General features: G+C 45.8%; 1 pseudogene; it reads left to right on the top strand.

Annotated features, from left to right (window-relative positions):
* Nucleotides 1–5684: 5684 nt before the first annotated feature.
* Nucleotides 5685–22731, top strand: part of LOC134395817 (zinc finger protein 850-like) — a 51685-nt pseudogene continuing 34638 nt past the window's right edge.

Raw genomic sequence — 22731 nt, 5'->3', positions numbered from 1 at the left:
CACCCCCACCCCGGTGTCGGTTGTAGAATATATGCAGAACTTGCAGAATCTCTTACGGGAAGTTGGGGAGGCCGCGCAGGAGAATTTGGTTCAAGCGCAGCAGACTCAGAAGAGCTGGTACGACCGGCAGGCTAGGCAACAGGTGTTTCAAGCAGTTGATAGAGTGTTAGTGCTGAAGCCGTTGAAGCAGGAGAAGCTGGCGGTTAAGTGGGAAGGGCCCCTCGTTGTAGAAAAGAGGCTAAACGAGGTGAATTATTTGTTGAAGGATCCCGAGAGTCAATGCCGTACCAAAGTGTATCATGTGAATATGATGAAGCCATTCCGGGAGCAGGGGGTGCGGGTTAAACAAGTAGGAGGGGGGAGTCGCTAGGTGAAGGAGCGGGGCTGGACGTCTTAGCTAGCTACCGGGGAAAGGAGGGGCTAGCAGACATTCAAGTCCCAGAGGAATTGAGTGCTTTGCAAAAGAAACAATTGAAGCAGTGTTTGCAGGAGTTTCAGGAGCTGTTTTCGGGTTTGTCAGGGCGGACGTCGCTGACCACGCATTCTATTGACACGGGGAAGCATCCCCCTATTCAGTCTCCTCCTCACCGGTAAAACGGAAAACAGCTGGAGATTGTCAATAAGGAAATCGAGGAGATACTAGCCATGGGCATGATTAAAAAGAGCCAGAGCCCATGGTCTTCCCCCCTGGTGCTCGTGGCCAAAAAAGACGGATCAGTCCGTTTCTGCGTGGACTTCAGAAAATTAAACAGTGTTTCCACTGTGGCGGCATACCCCCATGCCTCATACGGATGACCTGATAGAGACGTTAGGGAAAGCCAAGTTCATTTCCACCTTAGATCTGACCAAGGGCTACTGGCAGGTGCCGTTAGATGAGGATGCTGCTTTGAAATCTGCTTTTTCTACCGCCCGGGGCCACTACCTGTTCACGGTTCTCCCGTTCGGGCTCTCAAATGCACCGGGGGGCTTCCCAAAACTTATGGACCGGGTTCTGGACGGTCTGGGGGCTTTTTCGTGCGTTTACTTGGATGATGTGGCGGTGTTTAGTGACACGTGGGAACAGCACTTGTCGCACTTGTCACAAGTGTTAAGCCGGCTACGGGAGGCCGGCTTAACCGTGAAGGCCTCCAAGTGCCAGTTCGGGAGGGGGGAAGTGACCTATCTGGGCCACAGAGTGGGATGGGGAGCGCTGAAGCCTATGGAGGCCAAGGTAGAGGCAATCCAACAGTGGCCCGTCCCCAAGACCAAGAAGCAGGTCCAGTCCTTTTTAGGGCTGGCGGGATATTACCGGAGGTTTGTCCCGAATTTTAGCCAGTTGGTGGCCCCTCTAACCGAGTTGTGTCGGAAAAGACAGCCAGTAAGGGTGCCATGGACCGCGGCGTGTCAGCAAGCGTTTGATGGGCTGAAGGAAAAGCTCAAGCGAGCTCCTGTACTTCGGGCACCTGATTTTGACCGCCCCTTTGTGGTGCAGACGGATGCCTCGGAGGCGGGTTTAGGCGCGGTGCTGCTGCAGGAAGGCGAAGAAGGGCTGCTGCGGCCCGTGGCTTTCGTTAATAAAAAACATTTGCCGCGAGAGAGGGCGTTGGCGACGGTTGAAAATGAGTGTTTGGCAATAGTGTGGGCCGTGAACAAGCTGCGGCCATATTTGTGGGGGCGGCCCTTCCAAATTCAAACGGATCACTCCCCGCTCTGCTGGCTGGCGAGAGTAAAAAACACTAACCAGAAGTTGCTGCGCTGGAGCGTAGCTCTCCAAGACTTTGATTTCACCATCTCCCACATCAAAGGCAAAGAGAACGTAGCGGCAGATGGGCTATCCCGAAGCTTCAGTCGGGAGGAGGAGGGAGTACCAGGGGGGGGACGAACCCCTGCCCCTGCGTGGGCACAAAAGAAGGACTACCCGAAGGGGTCAATGTGTAAACGAATAAAAGAGTACAATTGAGGTGGTCTTTTCTAGAAAGGCCATCTTAAAGGGGAAGGTGTAAGGAAGGGGTAAATTCATACTAGGAATGGCTGGTTTTAATATGTTAAATTATTTTATTGTTATGGTTTTAGGAGCGGCACAGATAAGCGGCCAGCTGCATGGGGGCGTTCTGGTACATCCTGGAACCGCTTGGGGCAAGGCTGACCGGCCTTGAGCGAAATTAACATCTCTGGGGAAGGTGTGAAAGATCTTCGCAGGGAGAGCCGAAGGGAGGGGGGAATGAGTGAGGAAAGTATCTATAAAGGGTATTCTTTGAGAAGGGGTTTTGTTCTGAGCTGGCTGACCTCATGGCTGGGTGATGTATGATATTGCAACTTAGTTTCTAGTTTGCTTGGTCTGGGTTCTTATATGTATCTGCATGTGTTAGAAGTTTTAGAATGCTTATTTATTTATTTATTTATTACATTTTTATACCGCCAATAGCCGAAGCTCTCTGGGCGGTTCACAAAAAATCCTGGGTATCCTACCCTTATCCTGAATAATTTTTGGGCTTAACCCTCCAACTGTGAGCTGTGTGCGTTTGTTCTGGGGATCTGTGCAAAATCCAGTGGAAAAGCCAGCTTGGCTGGGGCGTGCTTCCTTTACACCCCACTCATTGCCTCTCCCCAGTTTGAGAAGGTTCCATTCATAAGTACTCTTTGAGTCCGATTCTGTAGCCAACTGTGGATCCACCTAATAGTTGTTCCATCTAGCAAACTTTTCACTAGTTTGTTAATCAGAATATCATGGGGCACTTCGTGAAAAGCTTTGCTGAAGTCAAGATATATGACGTCCACAGCATTCCCACAGTCCAGAAGGGAGATTACCCGATCAAAAAATGAGATCAAATTAGTCTGACAGGACTTGTTCCTGACAAATCCACGTTGGCTTCTAGCGATCACCGCATTGATTTCAAGGTGTTTACAGATTGACTTCTTTATAATCTGCTCCAGAATTTTCCCAGGGATGGATGTCAGACTGACTGGTCTGTAGTTCCCAGGTTCCTCCTTTTTGCCCTTTTTGAAGATAGGGACAATGTCAGCCCTACTCTAGTCATCTGACACCTCACCCGTCTTCCATGATTTTGCAAAGACAATATAGAAAGGTTCTGAGAGTTCTTCCGCTAGCTCCTTCATTACTCTTGGATGCAGTTCATCGGGCCCTGGGGATTTGAACTCATTCAAGGAAATTAGGTGTTCTTTGACCATTTGTTTATCAATCTCAAACTGCAATCCTGCCCCCTCAACTTCTGCTTCACTTTCTCCAGGGGGGTCATAGACCCGCTTTTGGGAGAAGACCGAGGCAAAGTAGGAATTGAGCACTTCAGCCTTTTCTTTGTCGTCTGTTATCAATTTGCCCTCCTCACTAAGCAGTTGAACCACCATTTCTTTCCTCTGTCTTTTACTTCCAAATTGTGTGAAGAACTGGTTCTCCTCTATTCAGCACTGGTTACGCCACATCTAGAGTATTGCTTCCAGTTCTGGACACCATACTTCAAGAAGGATGCAGACAAGCTGGAGCGTGTTCAAAGGTGGGCCATGAGGATGATCACGGGTCTGGAGACAAAGCTCTATGAGGAGAGATTGAAAGAACTGGGCATGTTTAGCCTGGAGAAGAGAAGATTGGGAGGAGACAAGATAGCACTCTTAAAATATTAAAAAGGTTGTCACACAGTGAAGGGCCGGGATCTCTTCTCAATCCTCCCAGAGTGCAGGACACGGAATAACGGGCTCAAGTTAAAGGAAGCCAGATTCCAGCAGGACATCAGGAAAAACCTCCTGACTGTTAGAGCAGTATGACAATGGAATCAGTGACCTAGGGAGGTGGTGGGCTCTCCCACACTAGAGGCCTTCAAGAGGCAGCTGTTCAACCACCTTTCAGGTATACTTTAGGGTGGATTCCTGCATTGAGCAGGGGGTTGGACTCTGGCCTTGTAGGTTCCTTCCAACTCTATGATTATATGTACACCGGTTTCTGGGGAACGTGGGCAGGAGGTTGCTGTTGCACTCATGTCCTGCTTGTGCTCTTCTTACGTTCTTATGATCACAGGAGAAATGAATGGGTTTGTGAAGTTCTGGGGAAGGAGGGGATCAGAGTGTCAGTGTGAGAGTCCTCCCAACAGAACAGGAATAGCATTTGTAGACGCCAAACTGCTGTGTTTACAGTGGAAAATGCTGGATATCAGGGTTGAACTCTCAGCCCCCTGACAAAGACACAAGTTCCTGTGCTGTGTGGCTTGGATGGTAGATCAACTTTAGAATGAGACCTGAAGGGCAAAGCGATTGGGAAACGCTGCCCTTGACCTTGACCTGAGCCGTTTCTTTCCTTCTCTAATCGCTCTTCTCTGCCTGGAATCCTCCCTCCTGCTTCAGGTCGAGGGGATGTTGGCCAGAGCACCCACAGATATCCCTGAGGCAGAGAAGGCTCCACCGGGCATCACACAGAGGCCGCTGGACAGGTGGATCTTGCAGGAGGGGGACGGAGGACGTATTTCCCCATGGTCTCCCTCCCTCAATTATGCCTGAAGTGCATGAGCTGTCTTAATGTTCTCCTTGAGCCTGATTTTGCTGGGGGAGATACTCAAAAAGGAAATGTTGTTTAGTAATGTGGTTCGAGGGTATCAGACCCACTCTGGCCCGGTCTTACACACTCACCAACTAAGGTCCTCCTCCAGGCACCTACTCAGAGGGAAGATCAGAGGACGACAACAAAGGAGAGGCCTTCTCTGTGGTGGCCCCCCAACTGTAGAACAATCTCCCCAATTTGGTTCACATGGCACCGACATTGTTATCTTTTCAGTGCCAGGTCAAGCAATATGTAATTAGCAATATGTAATTAGTAATATGTAATTAATTAGCCTGGGTCTGTTTTTATAGGGTCATAGTTTTAAAATTTGTTATAGTAGTTTTATATGTATGTGTATATTGTATGTTTTCGCAGTTTTAAATATTTGGATATTGTTTTTAAGTGCTTCGGCTATGGTATGGTAAACAAATGCAATAAATAAAAAAACAATGAAAATAAACAATGAAAATGGGAATAGTTAAGAATGTGAACTTACCTTCTCACCTTCTTTACCTTCCTCACAGGGAGCAAAACAACCTGCAGGGGGAGTGACCTGATCCTGGGGGGTCCTTCTGGGCCTCGTTGGCTTGGTGGTGGAGCGGAAGTGGTTTCTGCACAGCCTGGGCAGGTAGGGGAGTCCTGGGGGCCTCCGTCTCCTGTGCATCTCTTTGGTCTTGGAAGAACCTGCCCCTTTAGCCTTTGCTCTTATTATTATTATTATATTTATTTGTATCCCGCCTTTTGCCAATGTTGGGCCTCAAGGCGGCCTTACAAAGTTTAAAATATACATGGGGGGGGAGGGAAACAAAACCATAAACAATTAAAAATACACAACAAAATTATAAGACATTAACAAAGATGGAGGGCTGGATTATTCTCCAAAGGCCTGCTTGAACAAAAAATTTTTAGCCTGCTTCCGAAAGCCCATCAAGGAAGATGGCTGCTAGGAAGGCCTTGAATGTCACTCGCAGTGCTTTGGCATTCAGAAAGAGGACCTCACCATCCTTGTCTTCATGGATTGCTACATAATGCTTAAAGAGAACATCATTTCTTCTTCTTCTTTCAGGGTCTGGTGACCTTTGAGGAGGTGGCCGTGCATTTCTCGGAGGAGGAGTGGGCTCTGCTGGATCCAGGCCAGAGGACTCTGCACAAAGAAGTCATGGCGGAGAATCGTTGGATCCTGGCCTCTCTGGGTAAGGAATGGGATTCCTCTGGGTAAGGCTCCCTCTCTGCCTTTTTGCCAGATCCTGGAAGGTGGAATTTCAGCTCTTCTTTCTTTGTGTCAGTGCAGAATACAAACGTCATTGACTCCGAAGACCTGACAAAATGTTGAGAAAAGCCCATTGATGGACTTGCTCTGTGGCAGAGATGGCTGCCAATCCATCTGACTTTGCTGCTATAATTGCATCTGCATCATATTGAAGATGTTACAGATATTATCTTAATGGTCTCCATGGAGGAGAGGAGAGTTAAGCCTTTTCAGAAGACAGCTCTGGAAAGCTTGCTTTTCATTTTAAGATTTAACTAGCCATTGAAAATAACCATTAGGGTTGAATTCCCACTTTCCTGTTCCCAGTTAAATGATCAGCTAGGAGACAATGGCAGATTTTAAGTGTATTTTATTTTTACAGTATTTTATGTTGTTCATTTATTCTCCCAACTACTTTATTTGAGTTACTCCATATAGATGAAAGCATTGTATGGCAGTCTAGTTCTCAGTTCTATTGATTGTCGGGATATTTAATGTGTTTGGAAGGATCTGCCTCACCAACGATTTTTTTTTTATCCTGTGAATCAAATCAGCAACCATTTGTTTTGTTCCAAGATTTCAAGATGATTTCTGTGTTTATACTTGCAGGTGATCACAGGGAGAGCAAGAAAAATGGCCTACACCAGAGAAGGAAAACTGAAACTGAAGAGAAGAGGGAAAATGAATCTATTTCTTTGGAAGGATCATACGTCTGTGAAACTCCAATACTAGAAGCACCAAATAAAAAGAACATTCGTAAAAGGAAGAAACAGAGTAAAACTCAGAAGATTCATTCTAACGTTCAATGCCTAGTGTGTGAAAAACCATTCACTTTCCACTCACAACTTAACTTGCATGAAAGAATTCACACTGGGGAGAAGCCCTATAAATGCTTTGAGTGTGGGAAGAGCTTTGCTCGCAGAGAAACACTTATGCTGCATCAAAGAATTCACACTGGGGAGAAGCCCAATAAATGCTTAGAGTGCGGGAAGAGCTTTGCTCACAGCATCAGCCTTAAGCTGCATCAAACAATTCACACTGGGGAGATTTGAGTGTGGGAAGAGCTTTGCTCAGAGGACACAGCTTAAGCTGCATCAAAGAATTCACACTGGGGAGAAGCCCTATAAATGCTTAGAATGCGGGAAGAGCTTTGCTCGCAGCATCAGCCTTAAGCGGCATCAAACAATTCACACTGGGGAGAAGCCCTATAAATGCTTAGAGTGCGGAAAGAGCTTTACTCAATGCTCAAGCCTTAAGGAGCATCATAGAATTCACACTGGGGAGAAGCCCTATAAATGCTTAGAATGTGGGAAGACCTTTGCTCAGAGGACACAGCTTAAGCAGCATCAAGTAATTCACATTGGGGAGAAGCCCTATAAATGCTTAGAATGTGGGAAGACCTTTGCTCAGAGGACACAGCTTAAGCAGCATCAAGTAATTCACACTGGGGAGAAGCCCTATAAATGCTTAGAGTGTGGGAAGACCTTTGCTCACAGGACACAACTTAAGCAGCATCAAAGAAATCACACTGGGGAGAAGCCCTATAAATGCTTTGAGTGCGGGAAGAGCTTTGCTCAGAGCATCAGCCTTAAGCGGCATCAAACAATTCACACTGGGGAGAAGCCCTATAAATGCTTAGAGTGCGGGAAGAGCTTTGCTCAGAGCAGCAGCCTTAAGCGGCATCAAATAATTCACACTGGGGAGAAGCCCTATAAATGCTTTGAGTGCGGGAAGAGCTTTGCTCAGAGCATCAGCCTTAAGCGGCATCAAACAATTCACACTGGGGAGAAGCCGTATAAATGCTTAGAGTGCGGGAAGAGCTTTGCTCAGAGCATCAGCCTTAAGCGGCATCAAACAATTCACACTGGGGAGAAGCCCTATAAATGCTTAGAATGCGGGAAGAGCTTTTCTAAAAGCAGCAACCTTAAAAAGCATCAAGCAATTCACACTGGGGAGAAGCCCTATAAATGCTTAGAATGTGGGAAGACCTTTGCTCAGAGGACACATCTTAAGCAGCATCAAGTAATTCACACTGGGGAGAAGCCCTATAAATGCTTTGAGTGCGGGATGAGCTTTTCTAGAAGCAGAAGCCTTAAGCAGCATCAAAGAATTCACACTGGGGAGGAGCCCTATAAATGCTTTGAGTGCGGGAAGAGCTTAGCTGACAGCAGCAAACTTAAGCAGCATAAAAGAACTCACACTGGGGAGGATCCCTATAAATGCTTTGAGTGCGGGAAGAGCTTTTCTGAAAGCAGCAAACTTAAGCAGCATAAAAGAACTCACACTGGGGAGAAGCCCCATGAATGCTTTGAGTGCAGGAAGAGCTTTTCTGAAAGCAGCAACCTTAAGCGGCATCAAAGAATTCACACTGGGGAGAAGCCCTATAAATGCTTTGAGTGCGGGAAGAGCTTTTCTGAAAGCAGCAAACTTAAGCGGCATCAAACAATTCACACTGGGGAGAAGCCCTATAAATGCTTTGAGTGCGAGAAGAGCTTTGTTCAGAGCAGCAGCCTTAAGCTGCATCAAAGAATTTTGTGTCATCTGCAAACTTGATAAGCGTTCCCTGCACCTTCTTCAACATTTAATAAAAATGTTGAAGAGCACTGGGCCCAGGACTGATCCCTGCGGTACCCCACTCCTTACCTCCCCTCAGATTGAGAAGGTACTGTTGATAAGCATTCTTTGAGTCTGAGTCTGTGGCCAACTATGTATCCATCTAATAGTTGTTCCATCTAGCCCACTTTTAGCTCTTTTGTTTATCGGAATATCCTGGGGCACTTTGTCAAAAGCTTTGCTGAAGTCAAGATATATGACATCCACAGCATTCCCACAGTTCACAAGGGAGGTTATCCAATTGTTCTTGACAAATCCCTGTTGGCTTCTAGTAATTTTTGCATTGTTTTCAGGGTGCTTACAGATTAACTTCTTTAGAATCTGCTCCAGAATTTTCCCAGGGATGGATGTCAGACTGACTGGCCTGTCTTTTCCCAGGTTCCTCCTTTTTGCCCTGTTTGAAGAAGGGACAACGTTACCCTCCTCCAGACATACGGCCCCTCACCTGTCTTCCATGATTTCGCAAAGATAATAGACAGCGGTTCTGAGAGTTCTTCCGCTAGCTCCTTCATTACTCTAGGATGCAGTTCATCAGGCCCTGGAGCTTTGATCTCATTCAAGGAAATTAGGTGTTCTTTGACCATTTGTTTATCAATCTCAGATTGCAATCCTGCCCCCTGAACTTGTGCTTCACTTTCTCCAGGGGGGTCATAGACCCGCTTTTGGGAAAAGACTGAGCCAAAGTAGGAATTCAGCACTTCAGGCTTTTCTTTGTCATCTGTTATCAATTACCCATCCTCGTCAAGCAGTTGAACCACCATTTCTTTCCTGTGTGTTTTACTTTTCATGTATCCGAAGAAAGCCTTTTTATTGCTTTTAGCATCCCTCGCTAATCTCAGCTCATTGTCAGCTTTAGCCTTCCTGACGCCATTTCGGCACTTCTGTGCCACCTGTCTGTACTCTTCTTTTGTAGCCTGGCCTTCTTTCCACATCCTGTATGTATCCCTTTTTTGTTTTCAGATCATCTCTAAGCTTTTTGTGGAGCCACATTGGTTTCTTCTGTTGTCTTCTAACTTTTTTTCCTTGTTGGAATGGTTTGTAATTGTGCTGTTAAAATTTCTTTTTAAAAATACTCCCACCCATCTTGGACTCCTTTTCTCATTAGGGTCACTTGCCATGGGACCTTGCTTATCATAGTTCTGAGCTTATTAAAATCAGCTTTCCTAAAATCCAGAGTATGTGTACAGCTACACTCAGCTTTTGTCTCCTTTATAACCAAGAATTCAAGTACGAGGTGGTCGCTTTCCCCCAGAGTTCCCGTAACTGCTACTTTATCCACTAAGTCATCCCTACTGATCAATATCAAGTCAAGGATTGCTGATCCTCTAGTTCCTTCCTCCACTTTCTGTAGGAGGAAGTGATCACCCACACTTTTGGCAGTATTTGTTTCCCAAAAGATATCAGGGTAACTGAAGTCCCCCATCACTACTACATCACACTTCCTTGAAACACTGGCAATTTGTTTCTCAAAAGTTTAGTCCTCGTCTTCTCCTTGATTGGGTGATCAGTAGTAGACTCCAATTATAATTTTCTTTTTAGTCCTCACCACATTTCTTTTAACCCTGATGCTCTCGATGGGGCTCCCAGTCTGATCCGCCTGTATTTCTGTGCAGGGATAGGTATTTTTAACATATAGTGCAACTCCGCTTCCCTTTCGATTTCTTCTGCTCTTTTTGAACGAGTTACATTCTTCAATTGCTATATTCCAGTCATGGGAGTCATCCCACCAAGTTTCAGTTATACCTATCATGTCGTATTTGCCTTCATGTAATAAAAGTTCAAGTTCATTCTGTTTGTTTCCCACACTCTGGGCATTAGCATATAGGCATTAAAGACTATGTGCTTTATAGTCTGTCTTTGTTCCTATATTGTTTTGGACAATATTTTGGGGCACTATTGGAGCTGTTCTCTGCGTTAGGATGCATGGGCCTTCTTCTACTGTTGCCTTCAAGTTTACATGTCCCAGCCCCATAAGATTCAGTTTAAAGCCCTCCTGATCAAGTTCTTTATGCTGTGGCCAAGCTTATTTGGGAACTATTCTTGACAAACATGAATTTTATGTTATTTCATAATAATTATGTTAAGGTTTGGAATGAAGTTAAAGGTTTTGCAAGAAGGAAAACGGTTCAACTGTCACTTTTGGGGAGAATTGCAACAGTTAAAATAAATGCTTTGCCTAGAATGTTATTTTTGTTTCAAACAATACCCATTGTAACATTGGATTTAGCATTTGAGCAGTGACACACAGAGAGAGAGAGAGATCTATGTTTATACAGCAATCAAAAAACCCAAGAGTTAAAATTAAAATATTGCAGGATGCGAAAGAAAGAGGAGGGCTGGGCCTACCGGACCTCAAAGTGTATTTCTCGGACTGCTGTTTAATGATGATGAAAGATTGGGTGTTGTTGAAAAATAGGAGACTGTTGGAACTGGAAGGACACGAATTGAGATTTGGATGGCATGGCTACTTGTGGTACGATAAAGCCAAGGTTCATGTAGAATTTAATAATAATATGTACCTACCTAATATGTACCTCCCTTATGTTCCTACCCGGACCTTAAGATCATCTACAGGAGCCCTTCTCCGTGAGCCCCTGCCAAAGGAAGTGAGGCAGGTGGCTACTAGGAGGAGGGCTTTCTCTGCTGTGGCACCCCGGTTGTGGAACGAGCTCCCCAGAGAGGTCCGCCTGGCGCCTACACTGTACTGCTTTCGTCGCCAGCTGAAGACCTTTTTATTCACTGAGTATTTTAACACTTAATTTTAACTTAAATTTAAATTTTACTGTTTTAACTCTGAATTTTAATCTTATAAACAACTTTGCTGTGTGGTTTTATCCTGGTTGCGCTTTTTATACTGTATTTCGTAATTGTGTTTTTAACCTGTTGGATGTTTTTTGTGGTTTTAATTTTTGTGAACCGCCCAGAGAGCTTCGGCTATTGGGCGGTATAAAAATGTAATAAATAAATAAATAATAAATAAATAATGTAAACCAAGGTTCTGTCATAAAATACCACTTTGGGTATCGGCCCAGGGGGCTATTCATAGAAGGGAATTGACAAATCTGCCTAAATGGTTGACATATAATGATGTATTACAAATGTCACAAGATGAATATCAGTTAAAATCAAGGGAGGAACTGCTGAAAGATGGTCATACGTGTTTTGGTATGTACAAATTAGGCTTCCTTGTGCACAAGTCATGGAAAGGTTTAAAATAGACAAAAGAATGGTGGGTTTGAGCAATCAAAATCTGAATTTGAAATGACGTTATGTCCAAATGATGAACATGTTATCTCAAAGATACATAAACTTTTATTAAAGAATGAGAGGGAGGATGAGCAGGTAAAAGACTATGATAAAATGGGCTCAAAACTTTGGATACAACGTTTCAATGGAACAGTTGGAGAATATGGGGGGAAGGTTTGAAATTTACATTATGTTCAAGACTTAAAGAGAATTTTTTTAATATGATGTACAAATGGTATATGTCTCCTGTAAAGTTGGCTGAAATGTATAAGAGTCCCTCGGGAAACTGTTGGAAATTAGGAGAAGGAGGAAACTTTTATCATCTTTGGTAGACTTGTAAAAAAGCCAAAGCATTCTGGATACAAATACACTCTTGAATTCAAAAAAAATTCTCAAGACTAACATACAAATGAAACGGGAGCCTTCCTACCAGGACTAATTCTGGTTCCTGACTTGGAGCTGAGCAGAAGCAGGGAAAAGCAGCTGGCCCAGCTCGAGTAGGAGCTAGAAAAGTAAGCCAGATTCCCAGGGAGCGAGCTAACAGGGAGCGAGCTAACAGGAAGAGCAAACAGTAGTTTGACAGGGGGAGTGTAGGGGAAGAGGAGACCAAGGAAAGGGGAACAAGAGAAGCCTCAAGGAAACCCAGGAGGCTGCCAATTCAAAGAGGCCGTGTGCTTGCCATGTGCTCCTGAGTGCTGAGTGAGAGGTTGGTGTTTATAGTTGCTGCAGGAGCTGAAGGGGGAGTGGCCTGATTGTCAGTTGGTCTCAGCAATCAGTGCCTAATTGCTGTTGATTGTTGTTGGCCTTTCAGTGACCTCATTCTGGTTCCTGACTTGGAGCTGAGCAGAAGCAGGGAAAAGCAGCTGGCCCAGCTCGAGTAGGAGCTAGAAAAGTAAGCCAGATTCCCAGGGAGCGAGCGAACAGGGAGCGAGCTAACAGGAAGAGCAAACAGTAGTTTGACAGGGGGAGTGTAGGGGAAGAGGAGACCAAGGAAAGGGGAACAAGAGAAGCCTCAAGGAAACCCAGGAGGCTGCCAATTCAAAGAGGCCGTGTGCTTGCCATGTGCTCCTGAGTGCTGAGTGAGAGGTTGGTGTTTATAGTTGCTGCAGGAGCTGAAGGGGGAGTGGCCTGATTGTCAGTTGGTCTCAGCAATCAGTGCCTAATTGCTGTTGATTGTTGTTGGCCTTTCAGTGACCTCATTCTGGTTCCTGACTTGGAGCTGAGCAGAAGCAGGGAAAAGCAGCTGGCCCAGCTCGAGTAGGAGCTAGAAAAGTAAGCCAGATTCCCAGGGAGCGAGCGAACAGGGAGCGAGCTAACAGGAAGAGCAAACGAGTTTGGCAGGGGGAGTGTAGGGGAAGAGGAGACCAAGGAAAGGGGAACAAGAGAAGCCTCAAGGAAACCCAGGAGGCTGCCAATTCAAAGAGGCCGTGTGCTTGCCATGTGCTCCTGAGTGCTGAGTGAGAGGTTGGGGTTTATAGTTGCTGCAGGAGCTGAAGGGGGAGTGGCCTGATTGTCAGTTGGTCTCAGCAATCAGTGCCTAATTGCTGTTGATTGTTGTTGGCCTTTCAGTGACCTCATTCTGGTTCCTGACTTGGAGCTGAGCAGAAGCAGGGAAAAGCAGCTGGCCCAGCTCGAGTAGGAGCTAGAAAAGTAAGCCAGATTCCCAGGGAGCGAGCGAACAGGGAGCGAGCTAACAGGAAGAGCAAACGAGTTTGGCAGGGGGAGTGTAGGGGAAGAGGAGACCAAGGAAAGGGGAACAAGAGAAGCCTCAAGGAAACCCAGGAGGCTGCCAATTCAAAGAGGCCGTGTGCTTGCCATGTGCTCCTGAGTGCTGAGTGAGAGGTTGGTGTTTATAGTTGCTGCAGGAGCTGAAGGGGGAGTGGCCTGATTGTCAGTTGGTCTCAGCAATCAGTGTCTAATTGCTGTTGATTGTTGTTGGCCTTTCAGTGACCTCATTCGAGTTCCTGACTTGGAGCTGAGCAGAAGCAGGGAAAAGCAGCTGGCCCAGCTCGAGTAGGAGCTAGAAAAGTAAGCCAGATTCCCAGGGAGCGAGCTAACAGGAAGAGCAAACAGGAGTTCGGCAGGGGAGGCCAAAGGGGAGGCTTCTAAAAAAATAATAATAATAAAATAAAATAAAATAGAATAAAAAATAAATAAAAAAGAGGTGGGGGAAAAAAGAAAAACATAAAGAGAAAAAAACCCCACAAAACCACCACCAAAAAACCCCCAAAACCAAACCTCCACCCCAAAAAGATCTTACTTTCCCTTAAGACATCCTCATATAGTTGTGTACCTTCAGAGAGGACACAACAAAGCAAAGGCAATTCTACTATAATCAAAAAGGGAAAAAACCAAAGCAGAAATCGACAATATGGATGGAAAGGAGTCCCTAGAGGTGGTGACCTGCAAAGGGTGTGCAATGTTCGTGTTTCTGCTTGAGCTCAACATGGCGTATACCTGCAACAAGTGCAAGCTGGTGGCACTTTTGGAAGAAAAAGTGAGAGGACTTGAGCAGCGAGTGTCCACCCTCCAAGGAATAAGAGAAGTCGAGGAGTTCTTCGACCGAACAGTGGAACTGCAACAGCAACAAGAAGCACATGAGATTGAAGAACAACAGCCAGCTGAAGCAGAAGTGGAGTATGCTGAGGGGAGGAAAGCCAATGAAGAGGAAACTCCCTGGAAAAGAGTGACAGTTAGGAGAGGAGGAATTAGAGGGCGTTCTGCACCGGTGGAGCCATTGCAGTTAAGCAACCGCTTTCAGCTTCTGGAGAATGAGACTGAAGGACAGTTTGCAGAGGAAGAAGTACAGGAGGCACCATGCAACAGTGACCAAGAGACAGAAGGTAGGTCAACCAAGAAGAAGAGAAGAGTAGTCGTTGTGGGAGACTCCCTGCTGCGTGGGATTGAAACCCAAGTATGTCGTGAAGACCCATGGACTCGCCAGGTGTGCTGTCTCCCTGGAGCACAGATTAGAGATGTGACTGAAGGGTTACCGAAGCTCATAAAGCCCACGGACACATACCCCTTTCTTCTCATCCATGTGGGAACAAATGATGTCGCCAAGCAGAGCTACGAAGAAATCATTTCAGACTTTGAAGTTCTGGGAAGGAAACTGAAGAACTTTGGGGCCCAGGTAGTTTTCTCATCCATCCTCCCGGTTCTTGGAAGAGGATTAGAAAGGGAAAGAAAAATACTCCGGATGAACGACTGGCTTCGAAAGTGGTGCCGTCGTGAGAGTTTTGGATTCTGGGACCACGGGCTATGCTACTTGGAACATGGACTGCTGGCAAGGGATGGGTTGCACCTCACAAGGGCTGGAAAGAATGAGTTCGGCCACAGCATGAAGAACTTCATCAGGAGGGCTTTAAACTGAATCTTGCGGGGGTGGGAGACGTAAATTTTGAGGCAACAATGGATGAAGGCCAATGCACCACAGTACAGAGAACAGCTCCAACAGAGTCCCAAAATAGTGTCTGCAACAAGGTAGGAACAAAGCCAGACTATAAAACACATGGTCTTCGATGTCTATATACTAATGCCCAGAGCATGGGAAACAAACAGAATGAACTTGAACTCTTATTACATGAAGGCAAATACGACTTGATAGGTATAACTGAAACTTGGTGGGATGACTCCCATGACTGGAATATAGCAATTGAAGGATATAACTTGTTCAAAAAGAACAGAAGAAATAGAAAGGGAGGTGGAGTTGCACTATATGTTGAAAATACCTATCCCTGCACAGAAATACAGGCAGATGAGATTGGGAGCCCCGTTGAGAGTGTCCGGATTAAAATAAATGGGGCTAGGAATAAAAAGAATGTGATAATCGGAGTCTACTACCGACCACCCAATCAAGGAGAAGACGAGGACGAAACTTTTGAGAAACAAATTGCCAGTGTTTCAAGGAAGTGTGATGTAGTAGTGATGGGGGACTTCAATTACCCTGATATCTGTTGGGAGACCATTACTGCCAAAAGCGGCCCTTCCAAGAAATTCCTGACATGTATGGGTGATAACTTTCTCCTACAGAAAGTGGTGGAAGGAACTAGAGGATCGGCAATCCTTGACTTGTTATTGACCAATAGGGATGACTTAGTGGATAAAGTGGCAGTTACGGGAACTCTGGGGGGAAGTGACCACGTCATACTTGAATTCTTGATTATGAAGGAGACAAAAGTTGAGCGTAGCCATACACGTACTCTGGATTTTAGGAAAGCTGATTTTAATAAACTCAGACCGATAATAAGTAAGGTCCCGTGGCAAGGGAGCCTAAAAAGAAAAGGAGTGCAGGATGGGTGGGAGTATCTAAAAAATGAAATTTTAAAGGCACAGTTACAAACAATTCCAACAAGGAGAAAAGATAGAAGACAACAGAGGAAACCAATGTGGCTCCACAAAAAGCTTATTGATGAACTGAAAACAAAAAGGGATACATATAGGAAGTGGAAGGAAGGCCAGGCTACAAAAGAAGAGTACAGACAAGTGGCGCAGAAGTGCCGAAATGGCGTCAGGAAGGCTAAAGCTGTGAATGAGCTGAGATTAGCGAGGGATGCTAAAAGCAATAAAAAGGCTTTCTTCAGATACGTGAGTAGTAAAAGACAGAGGAAAGAAATGGTGGTTCAACTGCTTAGTGAGGAGGGCAAATTGATAACAGACGACAAAGAAAAGGCTGAAGTGCTCAATTCCTACTTTGCCTCGGTCTTCTCCCAAAAGCGGGTCTATGACCCCCCTGGAGAAAGTGAAGCAGAAGTTGAGGGGGCAGGATTGCAGTTTGAGATTGATAAACAAATGGTCAAAGAACACCTAATTTCCTTGAATGAGTTCAAATCCCCAGGGCCCGATGAACTGCATCCAAGAGTAATGAAGGAGCTAGCGGAAGAACTCTCAGAACCTTTGTCTATTATCTTTGCAAAATCATGGAAGACGGGTGAGGTGCCGGACGACTGGAGGAGGGCTAACGTTGTCCCTATCTTCAAAAAGGGCAAAAAGGAGGAACCTGGGAACTACAGACCAGTAAGTCTGACATCCATCCCTGGGAAAATTCTGGAGCAGATTATAAAGAAGTCAATCTGTAAACACCTTAAAATCAATGCAGTGATTACTAGAAGCCAACATGGATTTGTCAGGAACAAATCCTGTCAGACTAATTTGATCTCATTTTTTGATAGGATAACCTCCCTTGTGGACCGTGGGAATGCTGTGGATGTCATATATCTTGACTTCAGCAAAGCTTTTGACAAAGTACCACATGACATTCTGATTAACAAACTAGCTAAAAGTGGGCTAGATGGAACAACTATTAGGTGGATCCACAGTTGGCGACAGAATCGGACTCAAAGAGTACTTATCAATGGAACCTTCTCAAACTGGGGAGAGGCAACGAGTGGGGTGCCGCAGGGCTCAGTCCTGGGCCCAGTGCTCTTCAACATTTTTATTAATGATTTGGACGAGGAGGTGCAGGGAACGCTGATCAAATTTGCAGATGACACAAAATTGGGTGGGATAGCTAATACCCTGGAAGACAGAAACAAACTTCAAAGTGATCTTGATAGGCTGGAGTGCTGGGCTGAAAACAACAGAATGAAATTTAATAGGGATAAATGCCAAGTTCTACATTTAGGGAATAGAAACCAAATGCACAGTTACAAGATGGGGGACACTTGGCTCAGCAATACTACAAACGAGAAAGATCTTGGAATTGTTGTAGATCACAAGCTGAATATGAGCCAACAGTGCGATAGGGCTGCAAGAAAGGCAAATGCTATTTTGGGCTGCATTAATAGAAGTATAGCTTCCAAATCACGTGAGGTACTGGTTCCTCTCTATTCGGCCCTGGTTAGGCCTCATCTAGAGTATTGCGTCCAGTTCTGGGCTCCACAATTCAAGAAGGATGCAGACAAGCTGGAGCGTGTTCAGAAGAGGGCAACCAGGATGATCAGAGGTCTAGAAACAAAGCCCTATGAAGAGAGACTGAAAGAACTGGGCATGTTTAGCCTGGAGAAGAGAAGATTGAGGGGAGACATGATAGCACTCTTCAAATACTTAAAAGGTTGTCACACAGAGGAGGGCCAGGATCTCTTCTCAATCCTCCCAGAGTGCAGGACACGGAATAACGGGCTCAAGTTAAAGGAAGCCAGATTCCGGCTGGACATCAGGAAAAACTTCCTGACTGTTAGAGCAGTGCGACGGTGGAATCAGCTACCTAGGGAGGTTGTGGGCTCTCCCACACTAGAGGCATTCAAGAGACAGCTGGACAACCATCTGTCAGGGATGCTTTAGGGTGGATTCCTGCATTGAGCAGGGGGTTGGACTCGATGGCCTTGTAGGCCCCTTCCAACTCTGCTATTCTATGATTCTATGATTCTAATGGATAAACTGCTAAAAGAGAAGGGGGGAACTTTATTTCTATATATGACAATGGCAGCGAGACCGTTGTATGCACACAAATGGGAGAATGAAACACCAACAACGAATGAATGGATGTTGGAGTTGGCGGAGATGGCAAAACTCACATCGATAACGAGAGAAAAGTCCACATCCACGTTTATATCTGAATGGAAACCTCTGATAGCATTTTTGCAAGAAACCGAGAGAAACGATGTATTTGTCTGGGGAGATATAGTTAAGATAGAAGAAAGAGATGAATTTGTTTACTGTGTTAAATGTAATGGAGGAACGAGAAAGGATAGTTCGCGTTTCTGATATGAAGAAAGCCGAAAGTACACCTTAACCTTTGATGATTTTTTAATTGTATTTTTGTTTGTACTTTTGTTCATACTCTATGGAATATTCTTGTGGCAATTTCTGCTACATTCTTGGTTGCCACTTTTCCCTTGCAAAATGCTTAAAGGTATCTCTCTTAAGGTATAGTCCGCTGACTACAACGTAAATAAATACTACTACTACAATGCCAAACAAGGCAACACAAGAAGATAATTAATCACAATAAATAAAATTAAAAGTCAAATATAAAATCAAATTACACTAAATAAAACCTAAGTGCAGCTGACTGAAAGACAAGGACTGTGCTATGTTTTCTCTGTGGGCAAGTATGGATTTGCTATGGGCAAATGCTTTCATGGGCTTTAATATATCCTGCTTTTAGGGATGAAGGGAGCCCTGCTGTTCACATCCTAAGAGCGGGTGGAAATCAGTTCGCTTCCGCCCCTTTTTGGGGTTCAAGTGCAGGGAACAGAGAGGGCTTAGAGTGGAGCCATGGGATGCATTGGGAGAGAAACTCTGGTTCATCAGCAGACCTCTTATTTCCAGAAGGGCCGAAGGTTTTCCTGCCTTGAGCCTGAGATGGAGTCAGACCTGCTCTCAAAGAAGGGGTCCAGGTGTGGAAGAAGAGGCCACCATGAGAAGAAGTTGCCGTGTGCGTTTTAGTCCTCACGACTAGCGGCTCCATGGATACAGAATCTTCCTGTACCCTGATAAAACTTCACCTAACATTAGGGTGACCCTATGGAAAGGAGGACAGGGCTCCTGTATCTTTAACAGTTGTGTTGAAAAGGGAGTTTCGGCAGGTGTCATTTGTATACATGCAGAAGCCGGTGAAATTCCCTCTTCATCGCAACAGTTAAAGCTGCAGGAGCTATACTAGAGTGACCAGATTTAAAAGAGGGCAGCTTTAACTGTGGTGATGAAGAGGGAATTTCACCAGGTTCCCCATATTATAAAAATGACACCTGCTGAAATTATTGTTTCTATGCAACTGCTAAAGATACGGGAGCCCTGTCCTCCTTTTCATAGGCTCACCTTACTTGACCTCTCTCTTTTTAGAGCATCTATTCGTGTTTAGAGTTCTGAAGGGCACCAGGTTGGGGAACACTATTCTGCAGCAAGGGCAGGCAGCAGGACGGAGGGCTCCCATGCCGGAGGCTGCGTTACGCACTCAAAGGGGAAACGGCTGTGGATCCCACAAAGCCCCCAGGAGCAGATGGGGCGGCGATGCTGCTGGGGGGATAAAAGACACACACCCCCATTGTGGAAAAGCCCCCTTCCCAAGTCCGCGTCTTTGCCAGGAGCCTCTGCGGCTCTCTAGTGCTGCCTCCACCGAAGGGTTAAAGAGGCGGAGAGGGGGGGCTGGGTCCTAGAGCCCAGGCTGGATGAGGCCCCTCCCTTCCGGCCCCACACTTCCTCCCCCCCCCCCCCATTGCAAAGGCGCCTGGGATTTCCCCCCTGCTCCTGCGAGCTTCGTCTGTCCGCTGTCTGCAGCCTCTTTTCCCCTGCGAAGGAGCCGGTGAGTGCAGATTGCAAGGGGGTCCCAGGGGGGAGGGGGCGGAAAGAGAGCCCCCCCCAGGACAGGGGGTGCAGGTTTGGGGCAGGGGGTGGGTGGGAAGAGAGAGGGAGCCCTCCCCGGGAGACCCCCACCTTGCACCTTCTTCCCTCCCCATAACTAGGGGATTGCGGAAGGGAAGGCTGCAGAAAGGAGGGGGGTCTGGGAGGGACACAAAAGGAAAGGTCCCGGGTGGGGAGGAGGAATGTCCCCCCTGCGGGCAAAAGGCTGCCCTGGTGTCCTGTGTGCATTGCATTTTGATTTTGTTGCCTCTCCCTGATACAAACCTAGTGAATAAGTAAAATTAACAAGTCACTTTGGCCACGAGGCCTTCGAAATAAATCCTGGGGCGCTTTTGTTGATTAAGAAGGGAGCCTGCTGCTGGTTTTAGGACGTCCCTCTTTGATGCATTAAGTGAGCCCGATGTTCACATCCTGAGAGTGGGGAGAAACCGCTGTTACTCAGGTCCCTGTTTGGGGTTCAAGTGCATAGAAAGGGAGCGGTGGGTTGCACTGGGAGAGAAACTCTGGTTCATTAGCAGAGCTCTTATTTCCTGGAGGACCGAAGGTTTTCCTTTCTGGAGCCTGTGATGGACTCAGACCTGCTCTCAATGCAGGATTGTGAACAAAAGGCCTCCATGAGAAGACGTTTCAATGTGTGTTTTACTCCTCATGGCTAGTGGCTTGCTGAGTCCATAATTTTCCTTATATTCAATAAACAAAAAACCTATGTTTCACAAAACAACATTAAAGGCTCTACAGTTTTCAACCAAACTCCAAAAAGCAGGGAAATTGGGAGTTAAGGCTCACAAGCCTTTAACGCCACATCTTCCCTAAGGAGGCAGAAAGTGCCAGTGAAATTCTCATTCTCCCAAAGCAGATATAAACCATGAGGACAGGATGGAGAATAGGATATGCAGAGGTGACTGTGGGGTTGTGGAAAACTGATGACGAACAACTTAGGGCCCCCTACTTCTCTTTTTTTGTTTAGAGCAGCCCTTCCTCAACCTGGTGCCCTCCAAAGGTGTTGGACTACAACTCCCATCATTGCAAGTCAGTATGTCCCATGGTCAGGAAAGCTGGGACAGCAGGATAGGGAACGCTGTTCTATATCCTTACTAAATACAGGCGCTGCACAATATTTTTTTCTCGCATGCATCTCGCATAGAGCAGCACGATTGATAACAGAAGGGACACTGTTTGTTGGAGATGTAGAACCAGAGCAAGGGCTGGCACTTTCAGCTTTTGGTCAATACTCTCCTCTTTCTCTTCTGCCATTTCACTGGCCAAACAGCAGTATTACTCAACGCTGATCCAGTCAAATGCTAGGCATCCTCAGTGGCTCTTTGCGTCCTTCAACTCTCTTCTGAAGCCTAATCCACCATCTCTCCCCGCCTCTCTGTCTGCTAATAACTTTACCTCTTTTTTCAATGCTAAAATCCAAACTATTCGCTCTGATCTGGCAAGCTCTGCTCCTCTTCCAGTTCCTGTTCCTCATCTGTCAGTTCCTCCTGCAAATTTCTCTGCGTTTCCTTCGGTCTCAGCTGATGAACTGTCTACAATACTGCGCTCTTCGAAGCCTTCCACTTGTTCTCATGATCCGATTCCTTCTCGCGTCTTTCTTAATCTTATCCCTGCTATCCTCCCTTCCTTGCTTCATATTATTAATTTTTCTCTGTCCTCTGCTTCATTTCCTTCTGCTTTTAAACATGCTGCAGTCTCTCCTATTCTCAAGAAACCTACTCTTGATAGGCTATCTCTGTCTAACTACTGACCTGTCTCTTTGTTGCCTTTTGTTTCAAAGATCCTGGAGCGTGTGGTCTATTCTCGTTGTCTTGATTTTCTTTCTAGTAACTCTGCTCTGGATCCTTTTCAATCTGGATTCCGTCCTTTGCATTCCACTGAAACAGCCCTTACCAAGATCACCAATGATCTTCTTACTGCCAAGTCTAAAGGCCTTTATTCCGTTCTTATTCTCCTTGATCTAACTGCAGCCTTTGACACGGTTGATCACGATCTTCTTTTAGATTCCCTTCATGACCTTGGATTTTGTGGCTCTGTCTATAACTGGTTTGCCTCCTATCTAGCGGGTCGCTCTTTCAGCGTGTTGGCTAATGGCACCTCGTCTTCCTCCTTTCCCCTTTCAGTAGGGGTTCCGCAAGGCTCGGTGCTTGGCCCGTTGTTGTTTTCCTTATACATGTTGCCCTTGGGCAAGCTTATTCAATCTCATGGCCTCCAATATCATCTGTACGCCGATGATACACAACTATATCTGTCATCTCCGGAACTTTCTCCTGATGTTCACGATCGTATCTCGGCATGTCTTTCAGATATCTCAGCTTGGCTGCTTCATCGTCGTTTGAAACTCAATATGGCAAAGACTGAATTGCTTGTTTTTCCTCCTAAACCTTCTCCTCATCTCTCATTCTCTCTTACTGTCAATGATGTTACACTTACTCCAGTCAAGGAAGCTCGTAGTCTTGGCTTAATATTTGATTCCTCGCTCTCCTTTATTCCTCATATTGAGGCAGTAGATAAATCCTGTCGTTTTTTCCTGTATAATATTGCCAGGATTCGATCATTTTTGTCTGTCTCTTCTGCCAAGACTCTTGTTCATGCATTGGTTATTTCTCGGTTGGACTACTGCAACCTTCTCCTCACTGGCCTTCCTTCTTCTCACATCAGTCCGTTGGTTTCTGTCCACCACTCTGCTGCTAAGATCATCTTCTTGGCTCGTCGCTCTGACCATGTTACTCCGCTTCTGAAATCTCTTCATTGGCTTCCAATTCACTTCAGAATCCAATATAAACTTCTCCTG

Source organism: Elgaria multicarinata, chromosome 3 (genome assembly GCF_023053635.1).
Source record: "Elgaria multicarinata webbii isolate HBS135686 ecotype San Diego chromosome 3, rElgMul1.1.pri, whole genome shotgun sequence".
Lineage (NCBI taxonomy): Eukaryota > Metazoa > Chordata > Lepidosauria > Squamata > Anguidae > Elgaria > Elgaria multicarinata.
This window is presented reverse-complemented; position numbering and strand designations above follow the sequence as displayed.